General features: G+C 40.1%; 1 pseudogene; it reads right to left on the bottom strand.

Moving 5' to 3' along the window:
• Positions 1-398: 398 nt before the first annotated feature.
• The window catches only part of LOC118721906, a 56,979-nt pseudogene continuing 34,113 nt past the window's right edge, over positions 399-23,264 (bottom strand).

The raw sequence follows: 23,264 nt of genomic DNA, 5'->3' as shown, positions 1-23,264 counted from the left end.
ATATGTACCAAGAATTAGATCAGCAAGTATGGCAAAATATGCCCCTGGGTAAATCATTTCTCCTCTGGTTTGTTAGGCTCTGAATCCAGCATCTGATAAAGGACTATCTTTCAGTACCAATACTATTGTACTGTTTGGATATGGCTTTTGGGGAGTAATCACTATTGTTAGAAGCAGTTAATGCAGGTGTTGCTTAGGTTCAGAGCCAGATTAGGTGCTTTTTCTTGTATGACCTGCTTATGACTTGGTGTTCATTTACTAGAATCCAGTTACCTGTACTGAAACACAAATGTATATATTAGAGTCCCGGTGTAAGAAATGCATGCATCTGTGTGGCCCCTCCCTCTGCCACCCAATATTCATGTATTTATGTATAGGTGTGTATGTATGCATATTTTTGTTAATCCTCACCTGAGGATATTTTTCATTGATTTTTAGAGTACAAGGGAAGGTGAGAGACAGAGATAGAAGCATGGATGTGAGAAAGACACATGAATTTGTTGCCTCCTACAAATGCCCTGACTGGATTGGGCTGAAACAGCACCACTGACAAGGCCTACTGCTGGCAGCCTACTCGGGCTCAGGCATTGAGCATATGGTGATTTTCTGTTTCTGATTCCACTTCTGGTAGAGGTCCCACTTGTAGAAGCTGATGATGTAGCCATCACTTTCTGTCTTGATCTTCTTCTTGTCCTACTGTCCTGACTATTCCACAAACTGCTTCTTCCTACAGTCCCATCCCACTTGAGCTGCTGTCAGCCCCTGGTCAGGATCTAGACCTCATCCCCCATCAGGTCTAGGGCAGCACTAGCCACCTGCTGCTCAAAGGTACCCCTGTCCCCTCCAATGCTCAGGCCCCATTCACTGTTGAAGTCCTTGGACTGATAGGGGACATAGAAATCCTGGTCCAGTGGCCCTGCCACCTCCTTCCACCTCTTGGCTCCCTGCTCAAGTCATGGCTGCCAGTCCATAGCCTCTGTGAAGACATCCTCCATGCTCTCTCCTGCCTCCTCCTCCTCCTCCTCCTCCTCCTCCTCCTCCTCCTCCTCCTCCTCTTATTCTTTCCCAGGCTGCTCTACCTCCCTGCTGGGAAGCTTAGGGCTTGGCCAGCCAGGCCATCCTGCTGCTCCTGCTGGCCCTACTGGAAGCTGGCAATGGCATTGCAGTCCTTCTGATGCTTGGCCCACATCACCTGGCTGCTCAGGTACCAATTGGAGGTGTTGATCTCAAAGATGGTCGCCCACAAACGGTACTGCTTGATGCTGTCCACCAGCCTCAGCTGCTGCAGCTTCTCTTCCCTGAAACTTGAACTGAAGATGGGATGCAGGCCCAGCCCCTGTAGGTACAGCTTCTTATCCAACTTGTTGGACTATGGCAAGGGTGCTGGCCACCAGCATGCATACTGCTGCTGGGCATTGTCAGCTGTGGTGCCCAAGCTGGCAGCTCCAATGATGCCTCCAAGATATTCTGAAGGCCACAGTCCTCACCATCCACTATGCTCTGTGGCACCCAGACCAGCACACTGTCCATGCTAACTGTAACTGAGGGCTCCCTATGGTGGCTGGCGAGGTGAGGGCACAGCCCAGGAACAGGTGCAGGTGCAGCAAGTAAGGGGCCTCATCTGGGGCTACCAAGTAGTAGGCTGTGCCACATTGGCCAGTCTGGGCTACATGACCCATGCACTATAGAAGGAGCTTGCCCTTGCGGGAAAGCTGAAGTTGACATTGTCCAGCAGCAGGATGTGGAAGTTCCGGGCCCCCTGGTCAGGCACTATGAGGTTGGAACACTTGCCGTGGGTAACCTTGGCCAGGTCAATCTTGTGGGCTATCTGTTCCAGGGCACTGTAGTTGTGGGGAGACCAAGTGGCCCAGGGGGACTCAGATGCTGAGCCCAGTGTGGGGGTAATCAGGGGTGGGGCCAGCTGTGGGGAAAGGCTGCTGGAAGTTGGGACAGGGGGCAATTGGGGTCGTATAGGGCCAGTTGGCTTCTGAAGTGTGTGTCATAGTGACCAGCAGTTCTGCCATTCAGTTGATTTGCACATTAGCCTTTTATTATATAGGATTTATTGGTATATGCTAAAATGAGAACCACAACAGAAATACAAGTTAAGTTAAATTAATAAACCTTATATATAAAATCCCAGGGTCCATAATAACTGAAAGCTTGACCGAACACTGGAAGTCAGTCTTGCAATCAGTGCTGGGTTGCTGTGGCGACCCAACACTGACTGCCACCACTGTGGATGTGGCAACCCAGCACTGACTGCCAAGAGGGCTGTGGATCAGGCCTGGAGAGAGGCCCAGAGAGAGAGAGGCAGGGTCTGATCCACAGCATATATGACAGCTGTTATTCAGCCCCTGCCACTCTTTCTCTCTGAGCTTTGCTAGCAGCTGCACCTCTTTTTCTCTAAAGGCCTCTGCAGGGACTGCTGATCAGCTCCACCTCTCCGATCAAACCCAGAGATAGGCCCAGAGATGCTGACTGCCATAGAAACCAACCCAATCAGAACCTAATTTGGGTGAACTGTGAAGGCAGAACCTAAGGTGGGGGCTGAGGAGGGGTTTTAAAGGCAACAGCTGTTTGGTGTAAGGTGTAAGAAAACAGCTCAATTTTTTCATGACCAGTTTGGTATTATAGTGCATATGGCTGGCTATCAGTCCAGATATAGGGATTATGAGTTTTTGTCTGCCAAGAGCATCTCCTCCTGCTGAAAAAGGCTCCCCCCATTTAAGCAATCATATTCTATATAATCTATCTATAGTAATAAAAGACTAATAGGTTAATTAGACCAGGTCGACAGGCCATCTTCCAGACATCCAACTTCCTCTCAGACAAAGCCATGGTGGTGAGGACCAAGGCAGAGGCAGCTAAAGGCAATCAGGCTGGCAGGAGAGGGCAGTTGGTGGTGAGATCAGGCTGGCAGGGGAGGGCAGATGAGGGTGATCAGGCAGGCAGGCAGAGGCAATTAGGTGTGAGATCAGGCCAGGCCGGCAGGGAAGAGCAGTTGGGGGATAGATCAGGCAGGTAGGGGAGGGCAGTTAGGGTCAATCAGGCAAGCAGAGACAGGGGTGATCAGGCTGGCAGGGTAGAGAAGTTAGGGGCAAGATTAGGCTGTCAGGGGAGGGCAGTTGGGGGTGAGATTAGGCAGGCAGGGGAGGGCCATTGGGGGAGAGATCAGGTCAGCAGTGGAGGGCAGTTGGGGGCAAGATCAGGCCGGCAGGGGAGGGAAGTTAGGGGCAATCAGGCAGGCAGAGGCAGTTAGGGGTGATCAGGAAGGCAGAGAAGTAAGGGGTTCCCAGACAGGCAGGCAGAAGGGTTAGGGGTTATCAGGCAGACAGGCAGATGAGTGGTAAGGAGCCAGCAATCCCAGATTGTGTGAGGGATGCCTGCCGGTTTAGGCCCGATCCAACAGGGGTTCCTGATTGGAGAGAGTGCAGGCTGGGCTGAGGAACCCTGTCCACCGCCCCCTCCCATGCACGAATTTTGTGCACCACTAGTAGAATCATAAATCTGGGTTACTTTCTTCCTGTTTACTTGACAGATCCTGAGAAATGCTCCTAACATTAGCTATAGGCACATGAGGATCTGATCATCTCCTATGACCCACCTCTCTTTTCCCCTCTTACTCTCTCTGCTCTAGCTGCACTGAAAATACTTAAGTCCTAAAACAGTCATTTTCTCTCTCTCTTTTTTAAAAAATATATTTTATTGATTTTTTAAAATTGATTATAGTCTCACATAATTGTCCTTACTCCCCCATTCCCATTCCAAACCCCTACCTAGATATGCCGCCCCCCCCCCCCCATTGTCCATGAGCACTGGCTAGGCCCATATATATGCACACAAGTCCTTTGGTTGATCTCTTCCCCTTACCCCCATCCTCCCTTACTTTACCTCTGAGCTTTGAGAGTCTGATCGCTGGTTCTCTTTCTCTGGGTCTGTTTATGTTGTTCATTATTTCCTCTAGATGTCATTTTCTCTATTGCTTTAGGGCCTTTATACACACTGACTCTTTGCCTAAAATCTAACCCACTCATTCCTTCTGTGCTGATATTTTTACTCAGCCAATTCCTATTTATTACTTAGATCTCAGTTCAAGGTAATTTCCTCTGAGAAAGTTTCCCTAAACCCATATTAGGTGATAATCCTTGTTATATTTCCTCATGGCACCCTGTGTTTTCCGTAACATAAAACTCATGATTACTGAAATTGTTCAATGTCTATATCCTTTGCTAGACTACAAAATCATGGTTGTCAGGAATCTATTGTTGACTGTGTTGTTTTCAGTGCCTAACTCTTAAAAGATTGGTCTCTGAAATGTTTCTTGGATTAGGGAATGAATTACAGACAGCTTTGCTGGTAGAAAATTAAGGTTGCTTTGTTGGGTTGAAAAGCCTTCTTTAAGATAAGCCACCTCTAGAACCTGCAGAATCCATTTAAAATGTGTCACTGAGTATTTTTTTCCATTTTGAGTTTTATTTCTGTTTATGGTGTAAGTTGGTGGTCAAGTTTCTTTTTTTTTTTTTTTTACATGTATCAGTTCAATTTTCCCAACACCATTTATTGAAGAGATTGTCTTGACTCCATTGTATGCTCTTGCCTCCTTTGTCAAATATCAATTGAGCATAATGGTTTGGGTTGATTTCTGGGTTCTCTGTATTGTTCCATTGATCTATATGTCTGTTTTTTGCACCAGTATCATGCTGTTTTGAGATCAGTGGCTTTGTAACATAACTTGATGTCTACTATTGTGATCCCTCCAATTTTCTTCTTTTTTTTCTTATGATTGCTGCAACTATTTAGGGTCTTTTTTAATTCCATATAAATTTTTGGAGGTTTGTGAAATATATCATTGGCATTTTAATGGGATTACATTGAATCTATAGATTGCTTTAGGTAGTTTGGACATTTTAATGAAGTTGATTCTACCAATGCATGAATATGGTACATTCTTCCACTTGTTTACATCTTATTCTATTTCTTTTTTCAACATCTTGTAGCTTTCTGAGTACAAGTATTTACCTCCTTAATTTTTTTTTTGGTGCAATGGTAAATGGGATTGTTTGTTTTCATTTCTCTTTCTGTGAGTTCATTATTGGTGTATAAAAATGCCATAGATTTCTGGGTGTTAATTTTGTATCTTGCTGCTTTGCTGAATTCATTAATTAAATCAGGTAGTTTTTTTTTTTTTAATGGAGTCTTTAGGGTTTTCTATGTACAATATCATGTCATCAGTGAATAAGACAGTTTTACTTCTTCTTTTCCAATTTGGATGCCTTTTATTTCTTCTTCTTGTCTGGTCTTTATGGATAGCACTTCCAGTACTATGTTGAACAGGAGTGGTGAAAGTGGGAATCCCTGTCATGTTCCGTTCTTATGAGAAATGGATAAAAAACTTAAATGTAAGACTGGAAACCATAAGATACTTTTAAAAAAATCCATAGGCAGCAATGTATCACATATAATTTGTAGCAGTATGCTTACCAACATATCTCCTAGGACAAAATAAAGATAAAATAAACAAATAGTACTACCTTAAAAAAGAACTTCTGCACAGAAAAAAAAAAAAAAAATCAACAAAGTAACAAGGAAGTCCACTGCATAGGAGAACATATTTGCCAATGTGACATTTGATAAGGGTTTAATCTCCAAAATTTATAGGGTACTCACACAACTTAACAAAAGGAACATAAACAATACAATAAAAAAAAATGGGCAGAGGACCTAAATAGACACTTATCAAAAGCAGTCATAAAAAAGCCAAAAGGTATATGAAAAAAATACTCAAAATCACTAATCATCAAAGAGATGCAAATCAAAACAACAATGAGGTACCACCTCACACAGTAAGAATAGCTATCATGAAAAAAAAAATCAACAAATGGCAAGTGCTGGTGAAGATGTGGAGAAAAGGGAACCCCATACACTGCAGGCTAGTGCAGATAATGTGGAAAATAGTAGTGGAGTTTTCTCAAAAAACTAAATATTGAACTGCTATATTACCCAGTAATCCAACTCCTAGGAATAAATCCCAATAAATGAGAAACACCAACCAGAAAGAAGATATGTACCTCTATGATCATAGCAGTACAATTTACAATAGCTAAGATTTAGAAACAGCCTAAGTGCTCATCTGAAGATGAGTGGATTAAAAAAAAACTGTGGTACAGGCTATCATCAACAAATCAACAAACAACAAGTACTGGCAAAGATGCAGAGAAAAAGGAGCCCTCGTGCACTGCTGGTAGAAATGCAGACTGGTGCAGCCACTGTGGAGAACAGTATGGAGATTCCTCAAAAAACTAAAAATGGAACTTCCATTTGACCCAGTGATCCCACTTCTATGAATATATCCCAAGAAACTAGAAACACCAATTAGAAAGGATATATGCACCCCTATGTTCATAGCAGCACAATTCACCATAACTAAGATTTGGAAACAGCCCAAGTGCCCATCAGTAGATGAGTTGATTAAAAAACTGTAAGGAGATTCTTGATGGCGAATGGCAGGATGGAGGTGAGGGAGAGCAAATCAGTGAGTGAGGGGATGAAAGGAGAGTATGTGGATGTGTGTGGTGAGTATGTGAGTGAGTGAGTGACAGTTAAATCCCCACAAGAGCAGCAGGGGCTGGCAGACCAGACTCTCTGGACTGAGAGAGACTATCACTGCTGTGGGAACTCCTCGGACTATGGGACTCAGGCATGGAGACCACACCATCTACCCAATCTCAATAGCAAAGGGTAGACTTAGGATGGGGGACTCTCCTCAGTCTTAATAAGATAAACTGGAATTTGTCTTGGATATAAGCTAAATTTGGAATATGACTCAGAATCACTACACAATGGGCATGTATTATTCAATATTGAACAGAAAAGTGGTCATAATAGAAGTGATTGTTTTACCAGAACTGAATATTGACGACTGAATATTGACAAATTTCTCAGAGGTCTTTGTGCACAAATAGCTAGGCTTACCTGTAAATAGTTATTTGGGGGGAAAACAGTCTAGGGAGAAATGGCCTGAGCGCCATCTAGTGTAAATGCTGTTAGAGTAAATGTTTTGAAATGAGAAGAACTCACAAGTGCCTTCTAGTGACAAAGGGGAAAAGTACTCCCAGGATTAGGGTGCCTGAAGTCTTTTGTGAACTAAAGCTATTCTGGTGACAAATACCACAGGATTTCATTTATATGTGGAATCTAAAGAACAATATAAATGAACAAATAAAACAGAAACAGACTCTCAGATACAGAGAACAAACTGATGGTTGTCAGAAAGAAGAAGGTGTTGGGGTCTGGGTGAAAAAAGGTGAAGGAATTGAGAAATATAGATTGGTAGTTATAAAATAGTCATAGGGAGTTAAAGGACAGCATAGAGAATATAGTCAATAATATTGTAATAACTGTGTACGGTATCAGGTGGGTACGAGAAATAACAGGGGGAAGAGTTTGTAAAGTATATCATTGTCTAACCACTATGCTGTAAACCTGAAACTAATATAAAATAATATTGAATGCAAACTGTAATTGAAAAAATAAATAAAAATAAAGCTAACCTGGTGCTGATAAAATCAGTTAATTATAATATAATATCCTATATATAGGATTTAAGTTGCCTTCCCAATTGTGAGTATATTATAAGGTATCCCTTTTGGGTTGAGCTATGAGAAACCTTAGCCTCCTCTGACTCTCCTCTTTAAATTGAGCTATGAAAATAATTTGCCTTCTCTGACTCTCCATCCATCTTCCATTCCTTAAAATATGACCTTGTCCATTGAACTCCAAAACTTTGCACATGTTTCCCATACCGTACTCTCAACATAACAGATTAGATAAGATTAGATTTTTTTTAAAATATATAGGCCATATCATGCCATTCCTCTGCTCAAAACCATCCCATACTTCCTCATTTCACTTGAAGCACAAGTTTCTTCATCTGAGAAATGGGGATGATAATAAAACCCTTTTTAGAAGGTTGTGGCAAGAACTGTCATAAAATACTTATTCCCAAAAGAGGCCAGGCATATGGTAAAAGTTCTATAAATATTGCCTCGTTACTATTATTAAGATGGAGAAATGCAGGCTGATGATGGCTTGGTCAAATGGTGCTAAAGAACTAAATAAAAATTGTACTGCTTGAAGAAGGTAGCCAAAGCAGCTCAAGCCTATGCCCCACCTTTACCAAATGAATAAATAATTGGCTTAAACAGTAAAATCATAGATGATATGAAGGAATAGCAGCAAATGGGAGAGTCAAGGTGCTCAAAGTTCTTACCAATCAGGAATGATGGGAGGGATACACATAATGATTAAATATAGAATTTCAAAAGACACCAGAATAAGAGAGATATGGTTTAGTAACAGCATGTACAAAGATGACAGGAGATTTCATTCTCTACAAGTTCAGTAGAAATGAGAAATGCTGTGTGATGGCTAGAAGGGCAAATCTGAGTTCAACTGCATTAATAAAAGTGTTCATTCATAATAATAGATGGTCCAGATCCACTTCCTGTATGCCACTGAAGCAGTGGGCTCATCTCTGGGCAGAACCCTTTAAGCGACACATGCCTAGAGAGTAGACACTCAGATGGTGAAGGGATGAAACATATGAGAAGCCATATAAAGGCCTTAGGATGTTTAACCTGAAAGTGTGCAGACATGAAAGCATTGTCTTCAAATCCCTGAAAGGCTATCATGTGAGAGAAGGAACAAACTTATTCTGTTCCTTGTTTTGGATGGTGTCATTCAGCAAATATGGAGGACTCTAAAAAAGTCTCAGGGAGACAGATTTAGTTTTGAACAAGGAAATCTCCGATTTGAAATTGTTCCCCTATGTTAAGTGCTGCTTTGTGATGTAGTCAATGCCTTTATCACCAGACTGTCTAGTAGAGACAGGTATGGAGAATATTGCAAATGCTATTCAAGACTTCTGGAGAAGTTCAGCTAATTGCAAAGCTTCCAGTCCTGGAAATCTATGAGACAGCTGACAAAGGATAAAATAATCTTGAACTAGAGATGACATAGATATAGTTAGAATGCAATAGATACAGAAAAGTTAAAGACAGATACAGCAAGAAAATGAAAGAAGTTTGAGGTGCAAAGGGTTTGTTGCTAATCAGACTAGGAGACAAGACATAAATGTCAGCCCTGTCTGAGTCTTTAAGCCACCTCCTTACTAGTAAGGCTCAGGGCCCAGAACCTTTCCAAGGGTGAAACTCTGGGTGGCCAGGGAGACACACTGAGGCAGAGTTTTCTCTATTCCACACTCACTCTATTACTAAGTTGGTAAATTTATAAGCTACAATTCTATTTCGGTTTGTATTCTTCAGTTTTGGTTAGTTGCTCAGCCTGGAATCCTAGCCTATTGGCAATGCCATAGTTCAGTGGTCAGCAAACTCATTAGTCAACAGAACCAAATATCAACAGTACAACAATTGAAATTCCTTTTGAGAGTAGCAAACCAACTTCTGCTCGTGGGCCAATAAGTTCCAATCACAGTGTATGTGCGAGCCCTTAGGTGGTATTTTGTGGAAGAGCCACACTCAAGGGGCCAAAGAGCCGCATGTGGCTCGCAAGCCGCAGTTTGCCGACCACTGCCATAGTTTTTGGGGCCTTGACCCTGATTAACCAACAGATAAACTACACAGAAGATGAAAGTAAGGGTAGCTAAGGAAGGTCAAAGCAGGATTTCCATTGCAAATATTTGTTTATATATTGCTTGTGTTCATAATACAATAAAGTAGACAGGGCATCTATTATACATTGTAAGGGAAGGATATGATTCTTATCTATGTCCACTCAAAGTAGAGATTTATCTTCTTGGGTTGAGTCAGTGTATTCATTTAGAAATGTGCCATATTTTTCATTTTGGTAATATTGAATTTATCAGAATTGCTGCATAACTAGACGATATATGAACTGCTGTCTGTGAACTTTCAAATTTGATACATCCAATTATCAATAGTAAAATCAAGTTTTGATGAACCATGTTACAAGAAAGACTGACTTATTTTATTTTAATAGATTTTTAGAGTAGTATTTTAACTAAAAATTGATCAGAAAGTACAGGATTCCTATATACTCCCTCACCCCATCGCAGCTCAGTTTCTTCTATTATTGTTTTCATTAGGTTCACCCTTTATGTTGTATGTTATATGTACTTTGCCAATTGCATCATTTCATGTGTTCACCATTACAGAATCATTTGGGTTATTTCATCTTCTCATTGTAAGTCAACATTCATGTTCATTTCTAAATTTATGATCTTATTAAGAAAGAGATACCAAAAATTGTATAATCTTCAGGCCCCAAAGAACCTAGTTCTGGCCCTGAGACCCAGCTCAGGACAGCCAAGGGGCCTTGAACTCCAGAGTCATCTACACATCCTTGACTAGAAATTAGAGGACAATCTAGATTTCATGGTTGGCACACATAGTTATGAAGTTACTAAAAAACAGACCAGAGGGTGGCACCATAGTCAGAGGCCAGGTTCTTGGGCCAAGCAGGTCAACTTCTGGCAGTCCAAGTGATGTCCCCACCAAGGGTTACTCAAAACTGAACAAACAGTCAAAAAATCAGTTTCTCTGTTTTCTTTTAACCCAATAGCTCAAGCCAAACAGTAAGGCATCCTGATGGGAAGCCTCCTTTCTTTTTCAACCTTATCAATCAGCAAGTTCTGTCAATTCTGCGCCATAAATATCTATTGAACCTATGCAGTTCTCCCTGTTCTCCATTGTCACCATGTCAGTCAAGTTCTATCTTCTTACACAACTTCAGTATTCTCTTGACATGTCCACTAGCATCTCACCTTCTAATCTTTATCAATACAGCAGCAATTATGAGAACAGCCTGATCATGTCACTTCTGTGCTTATAACTCCTAAGTGGCTCCCACTATTAATAATAATTAAATTCAAGCTTAACATGACATAAGGGCCCCTTGTAACATGGTAATCTAGCACCAATTGACCTCTCTATCTTAATTTAACTCTCACCTTTCCCCTCCAGTGAGAACTAGGTCTTAGTAACTCCATCCAGTCAAGTTCTCTTTTCTCTCAGCCTCCATATCTACAGTTTCCTGTAGCTTAGAATGCTCCTCTCTCTCCACCCCCAGCCCACAAGCTAACTCCCACTCAACTTTCAGGAGTAAACACAGATATAACATCCTCCAAAAAACCTCTCTAGATGTGTTACAACTGGGATAGGTGCCTCGTCCTGTGAATTCCCACAGCATTTGATTGGCTCCTATTATAACAATAATATGTGCTATAATTACCAAGTTTTTATAGTAAGTCAACCAGTATAGAGATATACAAGAAAAAATAAGCTTCTAGAGATTTAATTTGTTGCTGTTAATAGTTCCATTATACCATAGTAAAATCTACTATAATTTATTGAACCATTCCTCTATGGATAGACATCCAGGGTGCTTATGCAGATATTTTGCTGCTATAAACATCTTTGTACACACAAAGACTTTTATTTTTGTCAATTATATTCCAGAAAACTGAAGGTTATGCATTTTTAAATAGGTATTGCCAGATTAATTTTCTAAAAAAGAAGCAATTCACTTTATCACCAGCAATGTATGAGAGTACCTATGCCCCATAGCCTTTTCAGGATTGATGTTACTCTTTATTTTTGATCTAATGGGGGAAATGGCATTTCATTGTTTTATTAATTTGCATTTCCTTGATTATTTGAGAATGTTTTTATATATTTATTGGCAATATATTATTTTCTTTAAATTAAAAAATAAATGTCATGGGCCTATTTTTCCATTAGATCCTTTTTATAAAATCCTCACTCAAGGATATTTTTCCATTGATTTTTAGGAAGAGTGGATTAGAAAGAGGGAAAGACAGAGAGAAATATTAATGTAAGAGAAACACATAGATTGATCGGCTCCTGCATAATTACTGACTAGGGCTCAGTCAGGAAAGGTGCCTGTGACTGGAATCAAACCCAAGATCCTTTGGTCTGCAAGCCAATGCTCTATCCACTGAGCTAAGCCAGCTAGGGCTCTACTATATTCTTTATCTCTATTTTAGTAATTTGTAGAAATTCGTCAATCATTGGGATTATTAATGATTTAGCATGTATCGCATGCAAATTTTCCTAGTCTATAAAGGTTTATATGCTTTTTTAAAACTTTTATTATGATGCATTTTACAATGCATTTAGTTTCAGATATGTATGCAATCAAATACATTCATATCTTTTCTTCATAGTTTTTCAGATTTTCAGTCTTGCATAAGGTCTCTCCCACACTCCTATGCTTACAAATATTCTCCAATTACTTTTAATTTATTCCACCAATATTTTATATCTTTGATGTATTGTGATATTAAATCTGTAGGAATTTATTTGCCTGTAAATTCCTTGAGGCCAAGGATTGTGCCTGGCTTACTCATTTATTTGCAGAGCTTAGACTAGGGTCTGGAATATAGTAGATTCTCAGGAACATTTGTTGTGCTAATGAGTAACTGAATAAAGTCATATGTGTTTTCTTTGAATGCATCAACTTATTTTATTCCCAGTACCTAAGTGACGTTACAACCAATTGACCAGTTGCTATGACAATGCACTGACAACCAGGGGGCAGATAATCAATGCAAGAGCTGCCCCCTGGTGGTCAGTGCACTCCAACAGCCAACCCCCCATAGCCAGCAAACCTCTTGTGCTCACTCTCCCCTGGCCCACCCTGATTGCCTGAAATGTATGCACTGGGCCTCTAGTATACACTGAGTGGCCAGATTATTATGATCTCTGAATGCATAATAATCTGGCCACTCAGTGTATATCCTATATAATAAAAGTCTAATATGCAAATTGTCCCCTCAACCAGGAGTTCAACCAGCAGGCAGGCTGGCGAAGCCCCCATGTTGCCTCCCCCTGGCCAGGCTGGCTGGACCCCACCCATGCAGATGCACTGGGCCTCTAATATATATACAGTATAATGACCACTATGCAAGGGGCTAGTGACACAGTTATTCCATTTGAGCAAGTTATGTATTAATAAAGGAGGAAAACATGTGATACTAACATTTTGATATATTTAGAGTTTATTTTTATATTTCTTGCCACTCTATTACCAAAAACATTAGCTATGCCGTAGATATGCAGCACTCATTGTCTCAGGGAAGAGATCACAAGGAAGACAGACAATAGAACCACATTTTGGCCTCTGAATTCCAATGTAACATTTTAAAATTTTTATTTTTTAATTACAGTTTATATTCAATATCATTATATGGGATATAAACTTGGATGTGGAAAGACGACCTTTTCAGAAGATGGAAAGGGCATCAGTTCAAACACACCTAGCTGTATAACTTTGGACAAATATTCAACCTCCCTAATCCTGTTTCCTCATTAGAAAAATGGGGATGATGATAAAACCTTTTTTATAAAGTTGTGGCAAGAATTGCCTGATAAAATGCCTATTCCCAGAAGAGGCCAGGCATATAATAAAAGTTCCATAAGTATTGCTTTGTTATTTTTATTAAGATGGAGAAATGCAGGCTGATGATGGCTTGGTCAGATGGTGCTAAAGGATAAAATAAAAATTGTACCACTTAAAGAAGGTAGCCAAAGCAACTCAAGCCTATAACTCAAGCCAATAACACCTATAACTCAATGCAGAAACCTTTACCAAATGAATACATAATTAGCCTAAACAGCAAAATCAGAGGTGGCTTGAAGAAATAGCAGAAAATAGTATGCAGAAAGCCAGTTCCAAATTCTACCACCTTTATAGTCTACATAAAATCTTCTTAATGGGGGGAGGGGAGAGAAGGAGAAATAATAGCTCAAGGAGATGTTCAGTAAAGACCAGAGGCATAATTGCATTGTTTCCACTTAACCCCATTAAGCAAGGGGACATTATGGCATGATTTCCAAATATGAGTTTCAAGATATGTTAGGACTCAGTCATCAATTTACAGTGAGACACCCTAATCCCAAAGCATCCATCAGGAAAGGGTTTGTGTGAGTTCCGTACACAGCTATGCAGGAAGTTCAGGCGCTCGCTCTCTTTCTCTCTCTCTCTCTCTCTCTCTCTCTCTCTCTCTCTCTCTCTCTCTCTCTCTCTCTCTCTCTCTCTCTCTCTCTCTCTCTCTCTCTCTCTCTCTCTCTCTCTCTCTGTTTTTGACCTATTTCTCCGGGTCTCATCTAACCACCAACTCCTTTTTATCTCTGATCATTGTGGGTGAGAACAACCAAGGCTTTAGACACATGTGAATAAGGATATAGGGGAAAATAAATGGTGATTGAAGGAGACTTGACTCGGAGTGGTGCACACACAACACAATATACAGATTATGTATTGTAGAATTGTGCACTTGAAACCTATATAATTTTATTAGCCAATGTCACCCTAATAAGTTCAATAAATATATTTTTAAAATATCCAAAGAACTCAGAAAACTATGACCATCATTAGGGGTAATTGATATAAGGGAATGATTAGAAATCATTTATTACACTGCATTTTGGTAAATGAACAAAAATAGTTTGTATTGTATATATTACACATAAATACCCCAATGGATGGCTCACACTTTGTTCTTCAGAAAGTTAACAAAATTCAGTTAGTGAATGGTTAGGCCGTCACTTTATTTCAAATCAATGCAACACATCTTTGAGCAATTATTATGTCAGACACTGCTGAGATACAATCTACTGTAGCACTTAAAACATAGATAAAATAAGTAGTAAGTCAATAACACCTATAACTCAATGCAGAATGGGATAATACTGAAATAGAATCACCATATAATATATGTATAGATTATCTAATTTAATCTTCCTGACAACCTTTAAGGCACACATATCATTATCCCTACTCTTATGGATGGGAATAGCGAGGCTCAGGGATCCTGGCTAGCTCACCAAAAAGCACATAGCTGGTAAATGGCAAAGCCAGGATTTAAAATTAGTTAGTTTTCACAATTCCAAAATTCTTATTCCATCCATAGGGGTGTAGAACTCAATCAGAGAAGGGGCCAAAATCTAAAATCCAGCCTAAATCGCGGGCCGAATGGTTTACTGAACAGTCATAAACTGTCATTGTGATGGAAACGCAGCGGAGTGCAGTGATGACAGCGCAGTGCGGGCCACATTGCAAGGCCTGGCGGGACGGATTTGGCCCGCGGGCCTTGTGTTTGACACATGTGCAGTGTAGAGAGCCACCTGAGAAGGCACATGGACATTCTTTTAATTCTTATCAGCTGAGCCCGAGGGCACTGAAAGAGTCCTGTTATCAGAACTGATTTCTTATCTTTTTCCATGTGCTTGGAATGAGGAACAAATAGGACCTTGACTTACCCAGGTCTTGATGTGATAAATCTCATCCTTGTACCAAAAAAAAAAAAAAAAAAAATGAGGAATTTACCCAGGTCTTGATGAATAGGACCTGGGCACACCAAAAACTCCTTTTGACCTTAAACTTCCCCTTTGGCAATCAATGTGTGTGTTGTCTGTGGTGGCTGTGACTGCCTCTCCATCAGAGAGGTGGTGCCCACCTAGCGCCCAGCTTGATGAGTCTATTTCTGCCTCCATTTCTCTTCTTTCTTTCTCTAATTTCTTAATCCCCAGCTCCTCCACTCAGGAACCTGTCATTTTCCATGCGGGACTCGGAAAACAGAGAAAATGCCAACCGCACATCCACTATGTTTAGGCACCTTATGTACGTAGGCTGGAGGTAGAGTGGAGGAGGAGCAGTATCAAGTAATACAACCCAATAGGTGGGTCAGAACTAGACTGTAGATACTTGGAATGCTATAGTAAGGAGTTTTCACTTTATGCCATGAACATTAAGCACACACTAATGTTCTTTAAGCAGAACAGTGACAACATCTAATTTTCATTTTATAAAGATCTCCTCAGTGTGGATAATGGGCTGTAGAAATAGCAAGAATATAAATATGGAGACCTATTAAAAGGCTGTTGTAGTAGTCACAGGAACAACAACAGTGGTCTAGACCAGTACAATGGATATGGGAAGGAAAAATCAAAAAAAGCTTCTGATATTCTGAATGCAAAATCAACCTGATCTTGATTCAGAAGACAACTAAGCATTAAAAAGATTTCTTATATTAGCACTAGGGCAGCTGGGAGAATGGGGTAGATATTAAGAGACATTGAAATAGAGGAATATAAATTTAGAATCCAGCAGAAGGTGATAAGAGCACTTATGAATGTTTCTATGGATTTTTCCATGGAATATGTTTATTATACACTAAATTTTCATGATGTTAAATAAGCAAAATGTTTACTCAGTTAAACTTCTGCTCAGTTTAGTGGAAACATATCAGCAGTGATGATTATTTGGAATATGCAAAGTAGCACAATGGGTCTAAAAGAGTATTCTGAGAAAAAATGGCTATTATTCTAGTCAATGTCCTCTGACATTTATGAATCTAAATGGGAACTGGTTCAGAGCTCAGTAAACTAATAGATTTAGCCCATGGCAGCTTTCCAGAAAAGTTTCAGAAGATACTTTAACAGAAACACTTAGTAATTTCCTTTCACAGTAGCTGAAGTATTATCTTATACAGAAAAGCAGACCAGATGATAACATTATCTCTAAACCTTGCCAGTTTCTGAACAGTATTGGAAAGGGAAAAGCTTTTGAATACTGGGTCTTTAAAACACTGTTCTCATCACCCTTCCACACCTCTGCTTCCTCAGAAAGCCTATTAAAGGCCATCTCCACATTTAAATGAAAAACATTCCTAAACACTGCATGCTGAGTTTATCAGAAAACAAAATTCTGAATGTTGGTTTTTTTAATCTTAATATCAATTTGGGAAGAGACTTGTATATGTGAGAAAAGGTTCCAGCAAATGGTAATTAAGTAACTTCAAAATAGTGAAGTGATAGAGTATGAATCCATTTATTCTTTCACTAGAGGCCTGGTGCACAAAATTTGTGCACGGTGGGGGGAGTGTCACTCAGCCCATCCTGCACCTTCTCCAATCTGGGACCCCTTGAGAGATGTCCAACTGCCTGTTTAGGCCTGATCCCATGGGCCTCCCCTGCTGGCCTGATTGCCCACAACTGCCCTCCCCTCCCAGCCATCTTATGGTAGCCATACTGTGTCCATATAGGAATGGCCATCTTTGACCACATTGGGGTGGCCATCTTGTGTGTTGGAGTGATGGTCAATTTGCATATTACCTCTTTATTATATAGGATAATTTCATCTGAAACAGCAGTCTATCCTAGTGATCACAGGCTTTGGGACCAGACAGACATTGGTTTGACTAGTTTTATAGCATCAGACAAGGTACTTAATTGTACCTCCATTTTCTCATCTGTTAAAATGGGAGTGAGCCAATATGTAAGATTAAATGAGATAATGGAAGTAAACTGTTTAATGCAGTACCTGGCACAGAGTAGAGAACCAATGAGCAGTGGGCTTAACTCTCATTCAATATTTACAAAGTGCCTGCCACATGCAAGACAATGCAGAGCATGGCATGGATTCCAAAAGCCTCTATCTGGAAACTTGAATCAGAATGAGGAAGTCCCATGGGCCTTTTTCATTAAGGTAGGCATCTTACCTAATAATAGTCAAACATGTAAATTGACTATACCTCCACTATGCTCACGGCTAATCAGAGTGAGTATACAAATTAGAAGGCCAAATGTAGTGGCTGCCCAGGTGCTCCAGGTGCAGAGTGGCCAAGCAGAGCAGGACACCTGTTATGAGAGGGAGAGTGGAGACAAAGGGATCTACAGGTGGGGTGTGCCACAGCAAAGACAAAACTACAGATGCTGGCCCAAGTCTGCAGCAAAGACGAAGATGGCAGACTGATGGAGTCTGCAGCAAAGGCGAAGATAGCATACTCCAGCCTGAGTCTGCAGCAAAGCAGCAAAGACAAAGATGACAGACTCCAGCCCAAGTCTGCAGTGAAGACAAAGATGGCAGACTCTGGCCACAGTCTGCAGCAAAGACAAAGATGGCAGATTTCAGCTGGAGTCTGCAGCAAAGATGAAGAAGGCAGACTCTGGCTGGAGCGAAGGCCTGGGTCCCGGGTGCCAAAGGAAAATTGGTGCTGGAAGCCAAGAGAAAAAAGGCCTATTGCATGAATCTCTTTATGCAACAGGCCTCTAGTATTTCAATAAGGCAGACATATTTATGCCAATGCTGTTTTCTTTCTACACCACCACTGCTGAGTACATTATTCTTTCTCTAGGACTGGAAGTTTTTTGTTTTGTTTCATTTTGTTTTGTTTTTATACTCTAACCACTACAGCATGATGAAGGGCAAAATAGATTTTAAAATAAAAAATATCGGTGACTTAGTCATCTTATTCTACTTATCGATAAGAAATAGCATGATACATTTCTATGCTTTCAAATACAAGATTCAAGTCATTAATCTTGAGTGCATTTTGAGAAACATTCTTCTATGAGCAATTACTGCAGCAGTTGTAGAATTACTATAATGTTTAATTTATTAAAACAACTGTGCGTGTCTCCAAATGAGTAAAAGAAATACAAGCAATCTCAAAAGTGAGATTAGATTCAAGAAAATTTTTGAAGCATGAGTTTATAATTTTTTATCTTCCAGTATCCAAAATAAACATTCTAAGGTAAGCATTTCTTACACTTTCTTTATTTATGAAATAAAGAGATATTTAGAGGAGTGAGAACTCTTTATTTTTAGGCACAACAATCTAATTAAAAAATAAAAAACAAACAAACAAACAACAACAAAACTCATTTCCTTAAAGCAAATGTTGTCAAATAACTTTGTTTAAATCTTTAAACTATTCAAAATAAAACCAGTTTATTGATGGAGATACCATAATGATTTCATACTTTTAAAATCGAATTTCTATATGGCATTTCTCCAAAACATTTAGAGAAAAAAACAATAATTGAAAACTGAAGAAACTTTCTACTATAATTTGATGGTGTATTCTTATAGATGAGAGAGTTTGGTGGTGGTGGTGTTCAGGTTTTAGGGGTTTTTTTTTTGTTTGTTTTTTTCTAGGTAAAAAAGCTTTATTTTGTTTTATTTTATTTTTTTATTATTAAATTATTATCTGTGTACATGTTTTAACATTGCTCCCCTCTCCCATACATACCCTCCCTCCCCAGAGTTTTGTGTCCATTAGTTGTACTTATATGCATGTATACAAGACCTTCGGTTGATCTCTTATCTCCCCCAGATCTCCCTACCCTCCCTGCTGTAATTTGACAGTCTGCTTTTGTATGTGGTGGAAATCTGTGTTTTCTAATCAAGTTATTCTATAGTCAGATAGATGTTTATAGATCTCTCCCATATTACCCATCATTAAAATAATAAATTATTTCACTCCTAAGACTATCTTGACACATATAATCCTATCTAATAAAAGAGTAATATTCAAATTTACTATCACTCCAAGACATAATATAATTGCCCCCATGTGGTCAAAGATGGCTGCCCCCATGTGGACACAAGATGGCCACCACACGATGGCCAGCAGGAGAGGGTAATTGTGGGCAATATGGCCAACAGGGGAGAGCAGTTAGGGGTGACCGGGCTGGGAGAGGAGGGCAATTGGGGGGACCAGGTCTGCAGGAGAGGGCAGTTGGGAGGATCCAGGCCTGAAAGGAAGGACAGTTGGGGGTTATCAGTTCTCCAAGGGAGGGCAATTAGGGGTAACTGGGTCAGTAGAGGAGGAAAGTTGGGGGCGATCAGGCTGGCAAGAGAGGGCAGTTAGGGGCAATCAGGACAGCAGCAGAGCAGTTATGAATCTATAAGGCTGGAAGGGAAGTAGTTAGGGGGTGATCAGGCTAGCAGGCAGAAGTGGTTCGGGGCGATCAGGCAGGCAGGCAAGTGAGCAGTTGGGAGCCAGCAGTCCTAGATAGTGAGAGGAATGTCTGCCTGCCCATTTAGGCAGTCGGACATCCCTCAAGGGGTTCCAGATTGGAGAGGGTGCAGGCTGGGCTGAGGGACATCCCCGTGCATAAATTTCATGCACTGGGTCTCTAGTTTTAAATATAATCTTTAATTAATAGATTTATAGTTTCATTGTAACACGAGCACCCATCAGGGAGAAGGTCCAAATTGATATGACAGAATCAGTAGAAAAAGAGAGCAGACTCACAGAGACAGGAATTGAGTCCTCACAACAAACTACAATTACTAGCAGGAATGTTCATTCTCCAAAATACCTCCTAAACTTCTAAGAGCTTGACAAAAACAATACTGAACTTGAAAGTTTCCCATCCAATGGGTTAACCAACAGGCTTATTTCATGCTTTAAACCATTTTTTCCCCCTGTATTTTATAACGCATTTTTAAATCAGGCTCCAATGAGTCCATGTCAGCACTCATTACTAGAATTATACATTCTACAGTGAGACTGACTACAGATTAAATGCTTTGTGCTGTTTGCAGAACAATATTTTCTCTTGTACTTTCAAATGCTATCTTAGCTAATAAAGAGGAGATATGTTAATTGACCCTCGGGCCATTGCAAAGATGGTGGCGCCCACAGCCAATAAGGAGGGAATATATTAATTGACTGCTATGTCTTCAAAGATGGCGGCACCCACAGCCCCAAGATTGCAGCTCCCAATCCCCTCAGCCCCACCCGGGCAGTAGGCACATGGCAAGGCCTGGCCTGCCTGTGAGCTCTGCCACTCCGTGCACCTGCTTTCAGTCTCCCAGTCCCCTCAGCCCCCCAGCCGCCCAGGATCAGCTTGAAGCATGGCCAAGCCTCAGATGTCAGCTTCCCAGATACCCAAGTCCAGCCTGAGGCACAGGCAAGCCTCAGATGGTGGCTACCCAAGGCTCAGGTAACCAGGGCCATCTGAGGCTTGTACTGCCAGCTGTGGCAGCAGCAGAGGTATGATGGGGCATCACCTTCCCCTGATCACCAGTTACCTCCTAACCTGAGGGCTCCCAGATTGTGAGAGGAGGCAGGCTGGGCTGAGGGACATCCCCCACTTGAGTGCATGAATTTTCATACACCAGGCTTCTAGTAAAATAGTAATCCCTAGTGACATATTTAGTGATAACAACTATGTTCTTTTTCCAGCATGTATTTCCGAAGAGACTGCTTTTAATTAGCTCCACAAATTCAAATGTACAGGCAGGCCCCTTTTATGGCAACACTCAAGAAGTTATATTTTTCTCATGATCCTTAGTATTTTCTTCTACCCCTGTGCCAGACAACAAAGAAATGTAATGCATGCTCTGAACTAACATGTCTCCCACAAAATAAAATGTTGAAATTCAGGTGATGCATTCATACTACCAGATCTCTCTTTCTCTGAGACAGCTACTCTGCTTATAGCTTCTTTTTTATAATTTTATTTTTATTTATGACATTATTATAGATGCCTCCCATTTTCTCTCTTTTGCCTCCATTCACCCATATACCACCTCCCCCTCACTCTGTCTATCACTACATTGTTGTCAGTGTCCTTGGGCTGTGCATATATGTCCCTTGGTCATTCTCTTAACCTTCTTTTATCCTATGTACCCCACCCACTTCCTTTCTGACATCTGTGAATCTGTACCATGTATCCATGTCTCTGGTTATATTTTATTTATCAATTTATTTTGTTTATTAGATTCCACAGATAAGTAAAATTGTATGGTATTTGTCTTTCTTTGAATGGCTTATTTCACTTAGCATTATAATATTTATGTTTTTGCAAGAGGTAATAGTTCCTTCCTTTTTACAGCAGTGCAGTATTCCATTCTGTAAATGTACCACAACTTTTTATGTATTTATCTACCAGTGGGCACTTGGGCTGTTTCCAGATCTTGGCTATTGTAAACAGTACTACTATGAACATAGGGGTGCACATACTCTTTTTGATTAGTGATTTGGGATTCTCAGGATATATTATAAGAAGTAGGATCAGTGCACCAAATAGAAGTTCCATTTTTAATTTTATGAGGAAACTCCATACTTTTATCCACAGCAGTGGCACCACTGTGCATTCCCATCAATAATGCACCAGGGTTCCCTTTTCTCTACATCTTGGCCAGCACTTGCTATTTGTTAATTTATTGATGATAGCCATTCTGGCAGATGTGAGGTAATAACTCAATGGGGTTTTATTTTGCATCTCTCTGATGATTAGTGATGTTAAGAATTTTTATATTTCTCTTGGCTATAAGTATATCCTTTTCTGGAACAAAAACCATCCAGTTGTTTATGTAATGCCCATAGCACTTTCATACCACAACAGAAGAGTTGAGTAGTTGTGACAGAGATGTGTAGTTATGACCCACAAAGCTGAAAATATTTCTTTTACTGTATGACCATTTACAGGAAAAGTTTGCAGACCCCTACTTTAAAAATATTAATAACCTTAGCCAGTTTGGCTCAGTTAATAGAGCATTGGCCTGTGGACTAAAGGGTCCCAGGTTCAATTCCACTCAAGTGTATATGACCAGCTTGAAGGCTCAATCTCCAGTAGGGGTGTGCAGGAGGCAGGTAATCAATTATTCTCTCTCACCATTGATGTTTCTTTCTCTTTCTCCCCCTCCCTTCCTCTCTAAATCAATAATATATATATATATATATATATATATATATATATATATATATATATATATATATTAAAATCCCTTTAAAAACAAAAAACACTAGTAAATACTAACAAAAAATACTTATAATACTAATGAAATGAGCTCGAAGCACCCAAAATCCAGATGAAGCGGAAGGCATTTTCACTTAAATATTTAACATTATCAATACTTTAACAGATATATGAGTGCCTCCCCTATTATATCCTACTCCAATACATTGTTTGATTTGAAAAGTCAAGTATGAACCATAAACCTAGCTCTGAAAAACAGGCAATGCTGCCAGTGTTTTATGAAGAAATTAAAAAAAAAAAAAGTTAAGTTGAATTGAGTGTAACTTATTTTATAAGAGTTTATAAGAGTTTTTCTGGGCTAAAAATGAACACGGTTATGAGTGAGAGTTAGGAAACAAAAAGTTTATGACAGTTGGGACAACTGGTATGGCTATGAAGTGTCCTGGTAATAGATAATTTGTCAGAGATATGATCAGAAAAGTAGGATGCTCTAGTTTTTTATATTGGGTTCCTCCTGGGGAGAGAAAAGAATACCTCTAAAGGGTGAAATGGTGTCCTTGGTTAATCAAGGCAGAAGGACCTGAACAGAAGAGCAATGATTTTTCCATCAAATGGTGGAGGCAAGAACATATCAGGTTCACCTGAGCACTCTGTCCTTGAGTTAGAAAAAAAGATATAATGATGACAGCATATTTTTATTAAAAT

This window comes from Pipistrellus kuhlii, unplaced genomic scaffold (assembly GCF_014108245.1).
Source record: "Pipistrellus kuhlii isolate mPipKuh1 unplaced genomic scaffold, mPipKuh1.p scaffold_m20_p_19, whole genome shotgun sequence".
Lineage (NCBI taxonomy): Eukaryota > Metazoa > Chordata > Mammalia > Chiroptera > Vespertilionidae > Pipistrellus > Pipistrellus kuhlii.
This window is presented reverse-complemented; position numbering and strand designations above follow the sequence as displayed.